The sequence below is a fragment of the Gastrolobium bilobum genome, unplaced genomic scaffold, assembly GCF_033153095.1.
Source record: "Gastrolobium bilobum isolate Gb01-03AN ecotype WA unplaced genomic scaffold, APGP_CSIRO_Gbil_v1 utg45669, whole genome shotgun sequence".
Classification (NCBI taxonomy): domain Eukaryota; kingdom Viridiplantae; phylum Streptophyta; class Magnoliopsida; order Fabales; family Fabaceae; genus Gastrolobium; species Gastrolobium bilobum.
In genome coordinates this window covers 32263-46461 of record NW_026895705.1, presented here as the reverse complement: position 1 = coordinate 46461, position 14199 = coordinate 32263, and positions in this window count along the sequence as shown.

Here is a 14199-nt window from a genome sequence, read left to right as displayed (position 1 = left end):
ACACCAGAAGAGCTACTATGATAACAAGCATCGACCATTGGAGTTCAGTGAGGGTGAACACATGCTCGTGAGACTTTCTGTAACACCCTGTGTTAACCTGATTTGTTAACATGTCATCGTATTAAACCACGCTTAATTAAAAAATTGCGGAATATCTTTTTCTGTTCAATTATGACGTCATTATCATTACCAAGTTGAATTACCTAATTCATTTTCAAAACATTGCCTGTATGTAAATTGCAAATAGACAGCTAACTGAAATACCTCATAAATACATAAGTGAGTATCTAAGTCACGGATCTACAACACGTAGTCCGGACATAATCTTGATACAATTATACAACTTGAGACAACTAAAAACATAAAGTCAAGTCGATGTGGCATGGACAATCCCCATGCTCACCAAATAAGCCAACAACGCCCAACAACAGTCTCAAATCAAATAACATAATAGTAAAGATAAAGCAATGTCAGCATCCAGCAAAATCATCATAATAGCATGCAATCAGCTAAGCTCTGGCCTCCTACCACTAGAGGTCTCAACCCCGGCATTACCTGAACCTGAAATGGTGCCCCAAACGTGGGGTGAGATCTCTAAACAGAAATCTCAGTAAGACAAGGGGTCCTCAAGGATCTTCCACTCCAAGCTCACTTACATGTGCAATATAAGTTCTAAAAGCATTAATTCAATATCAGTTCCAAAATCAGTGCAATGCAGCAGATATTCATGTCATGTGTGTTATAACTATTCTACTGATCAAAGAAATGCAGGAATACGTCTATTGCCCATATAAGTACACGCCCATGCTGTACCCATCCAAAGGACCACCCCATGGCTTCCTGTCTAGGCGGAACACCACATACATATCATATAGCATTTGCACTTACAATTCAATAGCATTTCAGTAAAACAATACATGAAAACACATCATGCATATAACCATCCCCCCATGGGACGTGGTGGAACAAACAATGGCTAAATCGAGGACACGAAAGCTTACCTTGCAAGCTAGCTATCCAAGCCAAGAGTCCACACAAGCTCAAGGTCCACACACAGCACAATCTCAATCTGTTAGGACCAATAACAACATCAATATTTATACTCTACAAGCATACGATATAAAGACAACGTCTTTCCTTTGCGTTCCAAGTCTTAAGGCTTCTCACAAAGCCACAAGCTCTTAATCCCTTGATTCAGACTTAACTTAATCATTACAGAAGTTCAACTTCCACAATCTAGGGACCACAAACCCATAACTCAGTTCTGTATGAACAGTACCGTTACTGTTCTCGAAAATCCAGAATATCCAGATATTTGTCGGGGCAATATCTGGATATCAATATCCGGATATCATATCCGGACATGCATATCCGGATATGTATATTCGGATATCTCCAAGACCATATCTGGATATCAATATCCGGATATCCATATTCAGATATTTCGCGACAGAAAGTTGTTTCTGTATTTCGCGAGATATCAATCCAAAGGTGGTTCATTTCACAATTCTAGAGGCTTAAACATGCATTTTAAGGTGTGTTCAAACTTACCCAACCACAAGTTATTAACTTTAATCATTATATGCATCAAGGTTCCACTTTTAACATTTAAAACTCATGATCAAGGTAGGTGACATTTACCCAAGCTTAAAATAGAGTAACAATGGCTCTTGGAGCTCACCAATCAGCCACCAAGGATTCTGACTACAAGGTGCACGAAAATGGCACACAAAGATGGGTTCTTTCTCTTCAAAGATGGCTCCTTGAAGCTCAAAATGCCATTACAATGGCTCTTTAACTCTCACCAAGAAGTCAGCCCCTAGACCACCACTAAACAGAGACCAACACTCAGAAGATGATACATTTCTCCCTCACCAAGCTCACACCCAAGTGTTTAACACATTAAGAGGAAGATTCAAAGAGAAAGGATGGTTCTTTGTTGAGTTTTCAAGAAGAAGAGCAAGGTGGCAGCTTGGAGGCTCAAAGTTCAGAAGAAAACCCACGTAGGAGGCTGAGTATCAGCCTAGGGTTTAGTGCCTATCACTATTTATAGGCGATTTAAGTTAGCACACCCTGTATTAGCGCTAATAGCTATGCTTAGCATTTTAATCCCAAACTTAGGATTCTGAACCTACTCATTTTTCTAAGATTTTTCATATTTTTATTTTATTTTTCGCAGCACCTTTCCGGTACGCGCTTTTCCATAGCCAGTATCAGTTCTGGCACCAGTTTACAAGTCCTATATTTTATTCTAGTGACATATACACACTTTTCGTAATTTTCTGGGACACTTCATCGGTACGCATTTATACCGAGTAGCAGAACCGGTATCTGCGCTTTTCGTCGGAAAAGCGACTTTCAGCATTATTAATCACTTACCATAATTATTTAAGCCTTCTCATAATTATGAGGGTCAATTATGGAATTATTTCCTAATTTCACATAATTAATTAATTAACTTCTTTAATTAACGGTGTGGATTCTTACATTCACCCCACCTTGTTATGGATTTTGTCCTCAAAATCAGAAACATACATGTCTCGGAAGTCGAGATACTGTCGGAGAAGCTCGTCCTCTCGCTCCCAAGTGCACTCCTCAGGAGTACTTCCAGTCCACTGCACTTTGACCATCGGAATGATCTTGCTCCTCAGCTGCTTCTCGCCACGATCGAGAATCTTGAGAGGTCTGATGGGAGTCTTTAGGTTCTCCTGAACCTCCACATCGTCCGGTTGCACCACGTGCGAAGGATCCGCTATATATTTACAAAGCTGAGACACGTGAAACACGTCGTGGATGTTGACCAAGTTCGGAGGCAAGGCAAGCCGGTAGGCAACAGGTCATACTTTACCAAGTATCTGATAGGGCCTAATGAATCTCGGGCTCAGCTTCCTCACTCCAAGGGCCCGACCAACATCGGTAACATGTGAAAGTACCACAAACACGTGCTCACCCTCACTGAACTCAAGTGGACGATGCCTCACATCATAGTAACTCTTCTGGCGATTCTGCGCCTGCTTCAGCTTTTCCCTGATCAACTGGATCTGCAGGGTGGTATCTTGGACAAAGTCCAAGCCAAACAACTCCTTATCTCCAACCTCAGACCAGCAGGTAGGAGTTCGACACCTCCTGCCATACAACGCCTCATAGGGTGTCATGCCCAGGCTAGCATGGAAACTGTTGTTGTACGAAAATTCAACCAATGACAGGTACCTATCCCATGCTGAACCTTGCTCCAAGGTGCAAGCCCTCAACATGTCCTCCAATGTCTGGATGGTTTGCTCAGTCTGTCCGTCAGTCAGAGGGTGATAGGTTGTACTCAGCCTCAACTGCGTACCAAAAGCCTCCTACAGCGCCTCCCATAACCGAGATGTGAACTTCGGGTCCCTATCACTAATGATACTCTCGGGCACCCCGTGAAGTCTCACAATCTCACGAACATAAAGTATGGCCAACTGCTCAGTAGTGAAGCTCACCTTCACCGAAAGAAAGTGGGCAGACTTGGTCAATCTGTCCACAATGACCCAGATAGAGTCGCAACCAGCCTGAGTCTTCGGCAACCCCACCACGAAGTCCATTGAAATGCTATCCCATTTCCATTCTGGAATCTCAAGAGGTTGAAGTTTACCAGACAGCTTCTGGTGTTCTATCTTTACCTTCTGGCATATCATACACTTAGACACAAACACATCTATGTCCTTCTTCATGCCCGACCACCAATAATTCCTCTTCAAATCCTAGTACAGCTTTGTAGCACCAGGGTGTACAGTAAACTGGCCCTTATGAGCCTCTGTCATCACTTCAACAGTCAACCTCGAGGAATCACAATCCTCTTCTGGAATGTCAACAAAACATCCTCATTCCAAGACACACCATCTTGGTTCTTCACATAATCAAGGTACTCTCTTTGCACCTGCGCTTCTTTAATCTTTTCCATTAGCTCATTTTTGACTCTCAAAGTCTCCATCTCGAGAAGTGCATCCCCAAACAAAGAGGTCACTGTCAGATCTCGAAACTTCTCAATGACATTAAAGTCACTCATCATCAAACTGGATAGACTCACAGATTTTCGACTCAAAGCATCAGCTACAACATTGGCCTTGCCAGGATGGTACTTCAACTCAAAGTCGTAGTCCTTCAGATACTCCATCCATCTCCTCTGTCTCATGTTCAGCACCTTCTGATCGAACAGGTACTTCAAACTCTTGTGATCACTGAACACTGCAAATTTCATGCCATAGAGATGATGTCTCCAAATCTTGAAAGGAAACACAATAGCAGCCAACTCCAAATCATGAGTCGGGTAGTTCTCCTCATGAGGCTTCAACTGCCTCGAAGCATAGGCAATCACCTTGCCCAACTGCATCAACACACATCTGAGCCCCTTTCCAGAGGCGTCGGTGTACAACTCAACTTCCTAAGCAGGATCAGGAAGGACCAACACAAGTGTGGTAGTCAGTCTCTCCTTTAACTCCTGGAAACATTCCTCACACTCGTGAGTCCACACAAATGGAGTCTCTTTGCGGGTAAGGCAAGTCACTGGCAGAACCAGCATGGAAAATCCCTTGATGAACCTCCGGTAGTATCTTGCCAAACTCAGAAAACTCCTCACTTCGATTACCGTCTTGGGCCTCTCCCAATCTAGCACGACCTCAATCTTGTTAGGATCTACTGTGACTCCCTCTGCAGAAATCACATTCCCAAGGAACTTCACAGACTTGAGCCAAAACTCACATTTGGAAGGTTTATCGTAAAGCTTTTTCTCCTTCAGCACTTGCAAAACAATCCTCAAGTGCTTAGCATGCTCCTCCTCAGTCTTGGAGTAAATCAAGATATCGTCAATAAAGACGATCACAAACTGATCCAGGTGCGGCTGGAAAATCCTATTCATGTAATCCATGAACACTGCGGGTGCATTTGTGAGCCCAAAAGGAATCACCAAATACTCTTAGTGACCGTATCTCGAACGAAACGCGATCTTCGGGACATCCTCCGGCTTCACCCTAATCTGATGGTATCCGGATCGGAGATCGATCTTCGAATACACAGAAGCACCCTTTAGTTGATCCAACATATCATCAATGCGCGGAAGGGGATACTTGTTCTTGATTGTCACCTTGTTCAGCTGCCTGTAATCAGTGCACAATCGCATTGTCCCATCTTTCTTCTTCACGAAGATGACCGGTGCTCCTCAAGGAGACACACTCAGTCGAATGAAGTCTTTCCCTGAAAGGTCCTCAATGTGCTTCTTCATCTCCGCCAACTCTGGTGGCGACATTCGATATGGAGCCAATGAAACAGGCCCCACACCAGGCAATAAGTCAATGGAGAACTCTATCTCCCTTTGCAGCGGAAACTCAGGGATGTCCTCAGGAAATACCTCGAGGAATTCCCTCACCACAGGAATGCCAGTGATATCCTCCTGTGCCCCACTCACCAAACCTCCCAACATGACATATCCGAATGCACCTGCACTCAAGGTTCTCCTAGCCTGCAGTAATGATATATAAGGCGAGGAACTGGCTGTGGAGTCACACAGAGACATCACCACTCGCTTGGCACAACAGTTAATCATCATACAATTTCTGGACAACCAATCCATGCCCAGAATAATTTCCAAATTGGCCATCGGCAATCCTATAAGATCTGCCGAGAACTCACGACCATCCCACTAAAACGCTACATCGCGATGAACAGTGGTAGAATCACATTTTTCTCCAGTGGTGGTAGTCACCCGTAACGGTGGAGAAAGCACAAACATGGGCAATTCAAGCCCCACAACAATCGGGGTACCAATAAAGGAATGCGTAGCCCCAGAGTCAAACAATACATCCACCAATGGAAACAGTACCTCTGACAAGGTTCGGAGCTCTGTCCGACTGCTGCCGATCCAAAGTGTAAACTCGCCCCGTGGCAGGTAGGGGTGTAAATGGGCTGGGCTGGGCTTTGGCCATCCTGGCCCAAGCCTACGTCAAAACAAATTTGGCCTATCTGGCCTACTGGCCTATTAAAGGCTTTATTTGTAGGCCAAGCCTGGCCCATTTTCGAAAATAAGAAAGCCTGACATGGCCTACAGGCCTTGTAGGCCTCCCACTATATATACTAAGCAAAAAAAAATAATTGTATATAGCAAAGATAGTTCCATTCATGCATGCACTAGTACTTCTCATAAGAAAAAATGACAAACAAGAAAGAGTCAACATAATACCTCAGCTCTAGAATGTATATCATAGAGGAATAGAGTCAAAGAAATGGGAAAAATAAGAAAAATACAATTATTGGATGTTGAAATAAAGTCTACAAGAGAATGTCATTCTTCTAAAAATATTTAAACCACCATCAAGACAAGGGAAAGAAGAGTATTATTGAAAGATCTTCATCAGTAACATCATAATCCAGCAAGGTACCCATTGCTCCATGGTATTAAGCTGCAACAACATGTAAAATTTGGAGACATTAGACAAGTTTTCCTTTCATAAAATAAAATAGCACAAAAAGTAAGAGATATTGATATTTGGTATTTTGTATCTTTGTCACATAAAATAAATATTATTTTATTATTTTATTTTAATAAATTAAATGGGCCAGCCTACAAGGCTATAGGCCGGGCTTGACAAAATTGGCCTATGGCCTATTTATTAAAAAAGCTTTTTTATAAGCCTAAGCCTACTCTACTTTTCTGAAAGGTCGGGCCTAGGCTGGGCTCAATGTAGGTCGGGCCGTAGGCTGGGCTGGGCCAGCCTGGCCCATTTACACCCCTAGTGGCAGGTGGCACAATAGGTGCCGCTGTAGGTGGAAGGGGAAACATCTATAATGGAACTGCCTAAACTGCTGCAGCTCTCGCCGTCGACGACAGACACTCCTTAACATAGTGGCCCTCCTTGCCACACTAGAAACATATAGTCTGACCTGTAGCGGCCCCAGATGAACCTTCCCACATCCCGAGCATCTGGGAGTATGAGGTCTCGCTGTACTCCCCAGAACATAAGTCCTCTTGAACTGATTCGGCACTTGCCTAGTCGCCAACTGCTTCCCCTTGCCATTCCTAGCATACTTCCTGTCTTTCCAAGAAGTGGAACTACCAGTTCCCTTCGTCTCAGCAATCTTGGCCCACTTGGCCTTACTCGTAATGTAGACATCCTCAATGTCCTTACATTGCTGCACTAGTGTACCAAAATCTCTCGATACAGCTCCAGCAATATGCTCTGCAATCACCTCACTAAGTCCCCTACGGAACTTAGCAGCCAAAAAGGTCAGAGTGGGCACAGCCATCCGAAAGTGGGCGAACTTCACAAGCTCGTTAAACTTGGCCAGGTACTCATCAACAGACAACGAGCCCTGCACCAAACTATCAAACTCCCCCTGCTTCCTCTCCTGCGCATCATAAGGGAAGTATCTGCCCAAAAAGTAGTCCTCGAAAAATGGCCATGTCATAACATGACCCTAAATCTCATATACACGAGAGGTTTTCATCCACCACTCATGTGCATCGCCCTCCAACATGTAAGTGGTGAACATCAGCTTCTGCGGGTCAGTACACTGCATAACCCAGAAGATCTTCTCCAACGCCTGCAACTATCTCGCAGCAGCAATGGGATCAAACGACCCATCAAAGCAAGGTGGCTTATGCTTGCAGAAAGCATTAAGCCGGCGATCAATCACATCACGATCTTCAGCAGGCTCCACATAGGGTTCCATCACCCCAGTGAGTTGACCAGTGCCCTCAACATGGTTCTGACTGTCATCTTGAAGACAAGGTGGAGGCTGCAATGGTGGTGGCGGTGGAGGTGGTGGTGGAGGAAACTGACCCTCAGGGCGGCCAGCCCTCATCTCCTCCAACATAACCCTCATCTTGGTCATGTTTGCCATCCTGTTTGCCTCAAGAACGTCTTCTGTGGCTTTCCGGTTCGCCTCTTGAACGACGTCCATCATCGCCTGGTTGGCCAATCTAGTGGCCTCCTGATCGGCTAGTCTACCCGCCTGCATCTCAGCCAATGCAGTCAGGACAGGATCCGGCTGATCCTTAGTGGTCTCACGGTTCCTTCTAGATAGTACCATGACTCTGCACAAGTTACACAAGGAATGAGTTGATCAGGCCCACGCAATGTGGTCACATAATCATTATCATAGCAAAATCCAACAGAGAGAACACACAAGACAGACTCGCAACCAAACATCCTAAGTTATTCCAATACATACAAGCTTTTCCCAAGAAAGTGCTCTGATACCATAAAATATAATACCCTGTGTTAACCCGGTTTGTTAACATGTCATCGTATTAAGCCACGCTTAATTAAAAATTTGCGGAATATCTTTTTCTATTCAATTAAGACGTCATTATCATTACCAAGTCGAATTACCTAATTCATTTTCAAAACATTGCCTGTATGTAAATTGCAAATACACAGCTAACTGAAATACCTCATAAATACATAAGTGAGTATCTAAGTCACGGATCTACAACACGTAGTCCAGACATAATCTGATACAATTATACAACTTGAGACAACTAAAAACATAAAGTCAAGTCGATGTGGCATAGACAATCCCCATGCTCACCAAATAAGGCAACAACTCCCAACAACAGTCTCAAATCAAATAACATGACAGTAAAGATAAAGCAATGTCAGCATCCAGCAAAATCATCATAATAGCATGCAATCAGCTAAGCTCTGGCCTCCTACCACTAGAGGTCTCAACCCCGGCATTACCTGAACCTGAAATGGTGCCCCAAACGTGGGGTGAGATCTCTAAACAGAAATCTCAGTAAGACAAGGGGTCCTCAAGGATCTTCCACTCCAAGCTCACTTACATGTGCAATATAAGTTCTAAAAGCATTAATTCAATATCAGTTCCAAAATCAGTGCAATGCAGCAGATATTCATGTCATGTGTGTTATAACTATTCTACTGATCAAAGAAATGCAGGAATACGTCTATTGCCCATATAAGTACACGCCCATGCTGTACCCATCCAAAGGACCACCCCATGGCTTCCTGTCTAGGCGGAACACCACATACATATCATATAGCATTTGCACTTACAATTCAATAGCATTTCAGTAAAACAATACATGAAAACACATCATGCATATAACCATCCCCCCATGGGACGTGGTGGAACAAACAATGGCTAAATCGAGGACACGAAAGCTTACCTTGCAAGCTAGCTATCCAAGCCAAGAGTCCACACAAGCTCAAGGTCAACACATAGCACAATCACAATCTGTTAGGACCAATAACAACATCAATATTTATACTCTACAACCATACGATATAAAGACAACACCTTTCCTTTGCGTTCCAAGTCTTAAGGCTTCTCACAAAGCCACAAGCCCTTAATCCCTTGATTCAGACTTAACTTAATCATTAAAGAAGTTCAACTTCCATAATCTAGGGTCCACAAACCCATAACTAAGTTCTGTATGAACAGTACCGTTACTGTTCTCGAAAACCCAAAATATCCAGATATTTGTCGGGGCAATATCTGGATATCAATATCCGGATATCATATCCAGGTATATCCAAGACCATATCCGGATATCAAAATCCGGATATCAATATCCGGATATCATTTCCGGATATCAATATCCGGATATTTCACGACAGAATGCAATTTCTGCATTTCGCGAGATATCAATCCAAAGGTGGTTCATTTCACGATTCTAGAGGCTTAAACATGCATTTTAAGGTGTGTTCAAACTTACCCAACCACAAGTTATTAACTTTAATTCATTACATGCATCAAGGTTCCACTTTTAACCATTAAAACTCATGATCAAGGTAGGTGACACTTACCCAAGCTTAAAACAGAGTAACAATGGCTCTTGGAGTTCACCAATCAACCACCAAGGATTCTGACTACAAGGTGCACGAAAATGGCACACAGAGATGGGTTCTTTCTCTTCAAAGATGGCTCCTTGAAGCTCAAAATTCCATTACAATGGCTCTTCAAATCTCACCAAGAAGTCAGCCCCTAGACCACCACTAAACAGAGACCAACACTTAGAAGATGATACATTTCTTCCTCACCAAGCTCACACCCAAGTGTTTAACACATTAAGAGGAAGATTCAAAGAGAAAGGATGGTTCTTTGTTGAGTTTTCAAGAAGAAGAGCAAGGTGGCAGCTTGGAGGCTCAAAGTTCAGAAGCCACGTAGGAGGTTGAGTATCAGCCTAGGGTTTAGTGCCAATCACTATTTATAGGCGGTTTAAGTTAGCACACACTGTATCAGCGCTAATAGCTACGCTTAGCATTTTAATCCCAAACTTAGGATTCTGAACCTACTCATTTTTCTAAGATTTTTTATATTTTTATTTTATTTTTCGCAGCACCTTTTTGGTACGCGCTTTTCCATAGCCAGTATCAGTTCTAGCACCAGTACTTATTATTTTAACTTGAAACTTGTTTTACAAGTCCTATATATTATTTTAGTGACATATACACTCTTTTCCTAATTTTCCGGGACACTTCATCGGTACGCATTTATACCGAGTAGCAGAACCGGTATCTGCACCTTTCGTCAGAAAAGCGACTTTCAGCATTTTTAATCACTTACCGTAATTATTTAAGCCTTCTCATAATTATTAGGGTCAATTATGGAATTTTTTCCTAATTTCACATAATTAATTAATTAACTTCCTTAATTAACTGTGCGGGTTTTACATTTTCACATGTCACCGATGTTGGTCAGGCCCTCGAAGTGAAGAAGCTTAGCTTGAGATTCATTGGGCCATACCAGATTCTTGGTAGGGTAGGGCCCGTTGCCTACCGACTTGCCTTGCCTCCAAACTGGGCCAACATCCATGATGTGTTTCACGTGTCACAGCTGCAGAGGTATATCACAGATCCTTCGCACATTGTGCAACCTGATGATGTGGAGGTTCGGAAGAACTTAAAGACTCCCGCAGACCTCTCAAGATTCTTAATCGTGGTGAGAAGAAGCTACGAAGCAAAGTCATTCCCATGGTCAAACTGCAATGGGAAGGAAGAACTCAAAAGGAATGTACTTGGGAGCGGGAGGACGACCTTCTCCGGCAATACCCCGAGTTTAGGGACAGATATGTCTCTATTTTGCGGACAAAATTCTTAAAAGGTATGGTGGATGTAAGAACCTGCACCGTTAAATTAGAAATTTTAATAATTTAAATAAGAGTTTGAGAAATAATTCCATAATTGACTTTGAATAATTGTGAGGAGACTTAAATAATAACTATAAGGGTTTAATAACACTGAAAGTCGCTTTTCTGACGAAAAGTGTAGATACAGGTTCTGCTTCACGGTATAAGTGCGTACCGATGAAGTATGCCAAAAAATTATAATAAGTATGTGAATATTCCTAGAATAATATCTATGACTGGTATATCAAGTTTGGAGTCAAAATAATGAGAACTGACGTCAGAACTAATACCGGCTACGTAAAAGTGCGTACCAGCAAAGTGTTGCGAAAATTATAATAAAAATATTACAAATTCTAGAAAAATGGCTAGGTTCAAAATCTAAAGTTTGAGATTAAAATGATTAGTGGAGCTATTAGTGCTAATACCGACGGATTAAACTTAATCGGCATATAAATACTAAGTGGCACATTAACCTATGGCTGGTTCCATATTGCTACGTGAGTTTTTCTGGTGCATTTGGCTGCCACCCTCTCCACCTTATTCCATAGCTTCCTTTGCATAAAAACCAACCAAGTCATCACCTTAGAGATTAAAATGATAAGCGAAACTATTAGTGCTAATACAGTGGGATTAAACTTAAGTGGACTATAAATACCTAGGGCACAAAACCCTATGTTAGTTTTCTCCTCCTCCTACGTGAGTTTTTCTGAGTCTTTGGTTATTGCCACCTTCCTTCACCTTCCCCCTCCATTGAAGCTCCAAGAGACCATATTTTCTCTTTCTTTCTTCACAAAAACTCCATGTGTGAGTGTGCTCTAGCATTGGGAGGTTGAAATGCCAGTCATTTTTGAGTTGTATCTTATGTTGGGAGAGTGTAGGGTGTTGACTTCTTGAGTTTGTATCGTGAGAGTCATTTTCTTAGAATTTGTGACTTCAAGAAGCCACCTTTGAAGGAAAAGGACCTAGCTTGGTGATCAATTTTGCGGCTCTACATTGGCTGTAGTGTGGAGTGGTATTTAAGGCCCCGAGTCACCTCATTGTTTCTGAGTTCTTGAGCCTATAGGTATAACATGATCATTCCTCTTGAAATCCATGATTTTAGCATGTTTAAGTCACTAAAAGAGGGAACTTTGATTAATCAAGTTAAGAGTTGTTAATCTATGCATGTTAAGTGTTTTTGAACATCTGTTTTGGTGAAAAATCGGATCTTGGACCTTGGAGAAGCTTGTGGGTCGCAGATTATGCAGAAAAATTTTGCAGAATTCTATTATGTCCGCGTGGTTATCGATTACCTTTCACTTGGTAATCGATTACCATGTGCAGTAATCGATTACCAATTGTTTGGTAATCGATTATCACCTGTCAGAATGGCCAGAAACCAGTTTTAATGCGTGGGAATGTTCCCATTTGGGCACGATGCCCTAGGAAGTCAGTGTTACTGTTGGGAAACATTAATACCTTTAATGGTGAGGCTTAATGCTTGATAATTGTGAACTAGAAAAGATGTAAACGAAAAAGGAAATGTTATCGTAATGTCATGAACTTCTAGATTATGAATGTTGATAAGATTTCTGGTCTAAACAGATTGTGATTGTGCCGTTTGTGGACCTTGAGCTGGTGTGGACTCTTAAATTTGGATTGATAGCTTGAGAGGTAAGCACTCGTGTCCTCGGATTGATCTGTTGCTTGTTCCATCGACCTCCGCGTGAGGGTGGTTTATATGCATGAATGCTTTTATGAAAGATAAAATATGCATGAGATATGTTGATTTAACTATTGATGTAATGTAAGAATGTGATGTTGATTACTTACACGATCAGGCTGCCACCTTGGTGTGTAAGGCATAAGGTTGCGACCCTTATGTTTAGATAGGTCGCAGACGTGCATAAACCTTATCATGTTCCCTGGCTAGTTGAACCGCACTTGCATACATCACATGAGATATGAGTAGTAGTACTTGGCTCGTTGAGCAAGAGATATGTTGTCATGATTTAAATGCCTTAACATGAACATGCATTGTAATTACTATTTTTAAACTTATATATATATACTTGTAAGTGAGCTTGGAGCGGAAGATACCTGGAGGACCCCTTGTCTTACTGAGATTTCTTGTTAGAAATCTCACCCCGTGTTGGGGCACATTTTCAGGTACAGGTACTTCTGAGGTTGAGACCTCTGGTAGCAGAAGGCCGGAGTTGAGTTGATTGCTGCATGTTTACTGTTTCTTCGTATATCACATGACTATGCCTGTTTTACATTTTTTGGCAATGGTAGTTGAGACTGGATGTCTATGTTGTTTTATTTGGTGAGCATGGGGGTTGTCCATGCCACATGATAATTAGCCATGTTTGATTTATTTGAATTGTATAATGTATCAGGATATTGTCCGATCTACGTGTTATAGTTCCGTGACTAGATACACATTTATGTTACGAGGATATTCAGTTAGCTTTAATTGTAATTTACATACAGACAATATTTTGAAAAAGGAATAAGTAATCAACTTGGTTAATAATGATGATGTCATAATTGAAAAGAAAAAGTTATCTTCCGCATTTATTTAGTTGTGCCATTACCATATGTATGTTTAATACGCCGGGTGCACACGAGGTGTTACAATACCTCTGGCGGCAGGAGGCCGGAGTTGAGTTGATTTTGCATGTTTCCTTACTGATATTCTTGGATGTTGACCATGCTTTATTTTCAGTATATTGTTATTTTATCCGAGACATTGATTGGGCTATGTTGTTATATTTGGAGAGAGTGGGGGTTGTCCATGCCACATTGATTCTGTTATGTTTGATTAGTATTGAGTTGTATAATGTATCAGGATATTGTCTGGTCTACGTGTTGTAGTTCCGTGACTACATACACGTTTATATCATGAGGTTATTCAGTTAGTTATTATTGCAATTTACATACAGGCGACATTTGAAAAATAATAAGTAATCCACTTGGTTAATAATGAATGACTTTATAATTGGAAAGAAAAAGTTAGCTTCCACATTTACTTAGCTACGCTATTACCATATGTATGTTTAGTACACCAGGTGTTACACTGGCCTCTTGCCTTTACTAGTGTC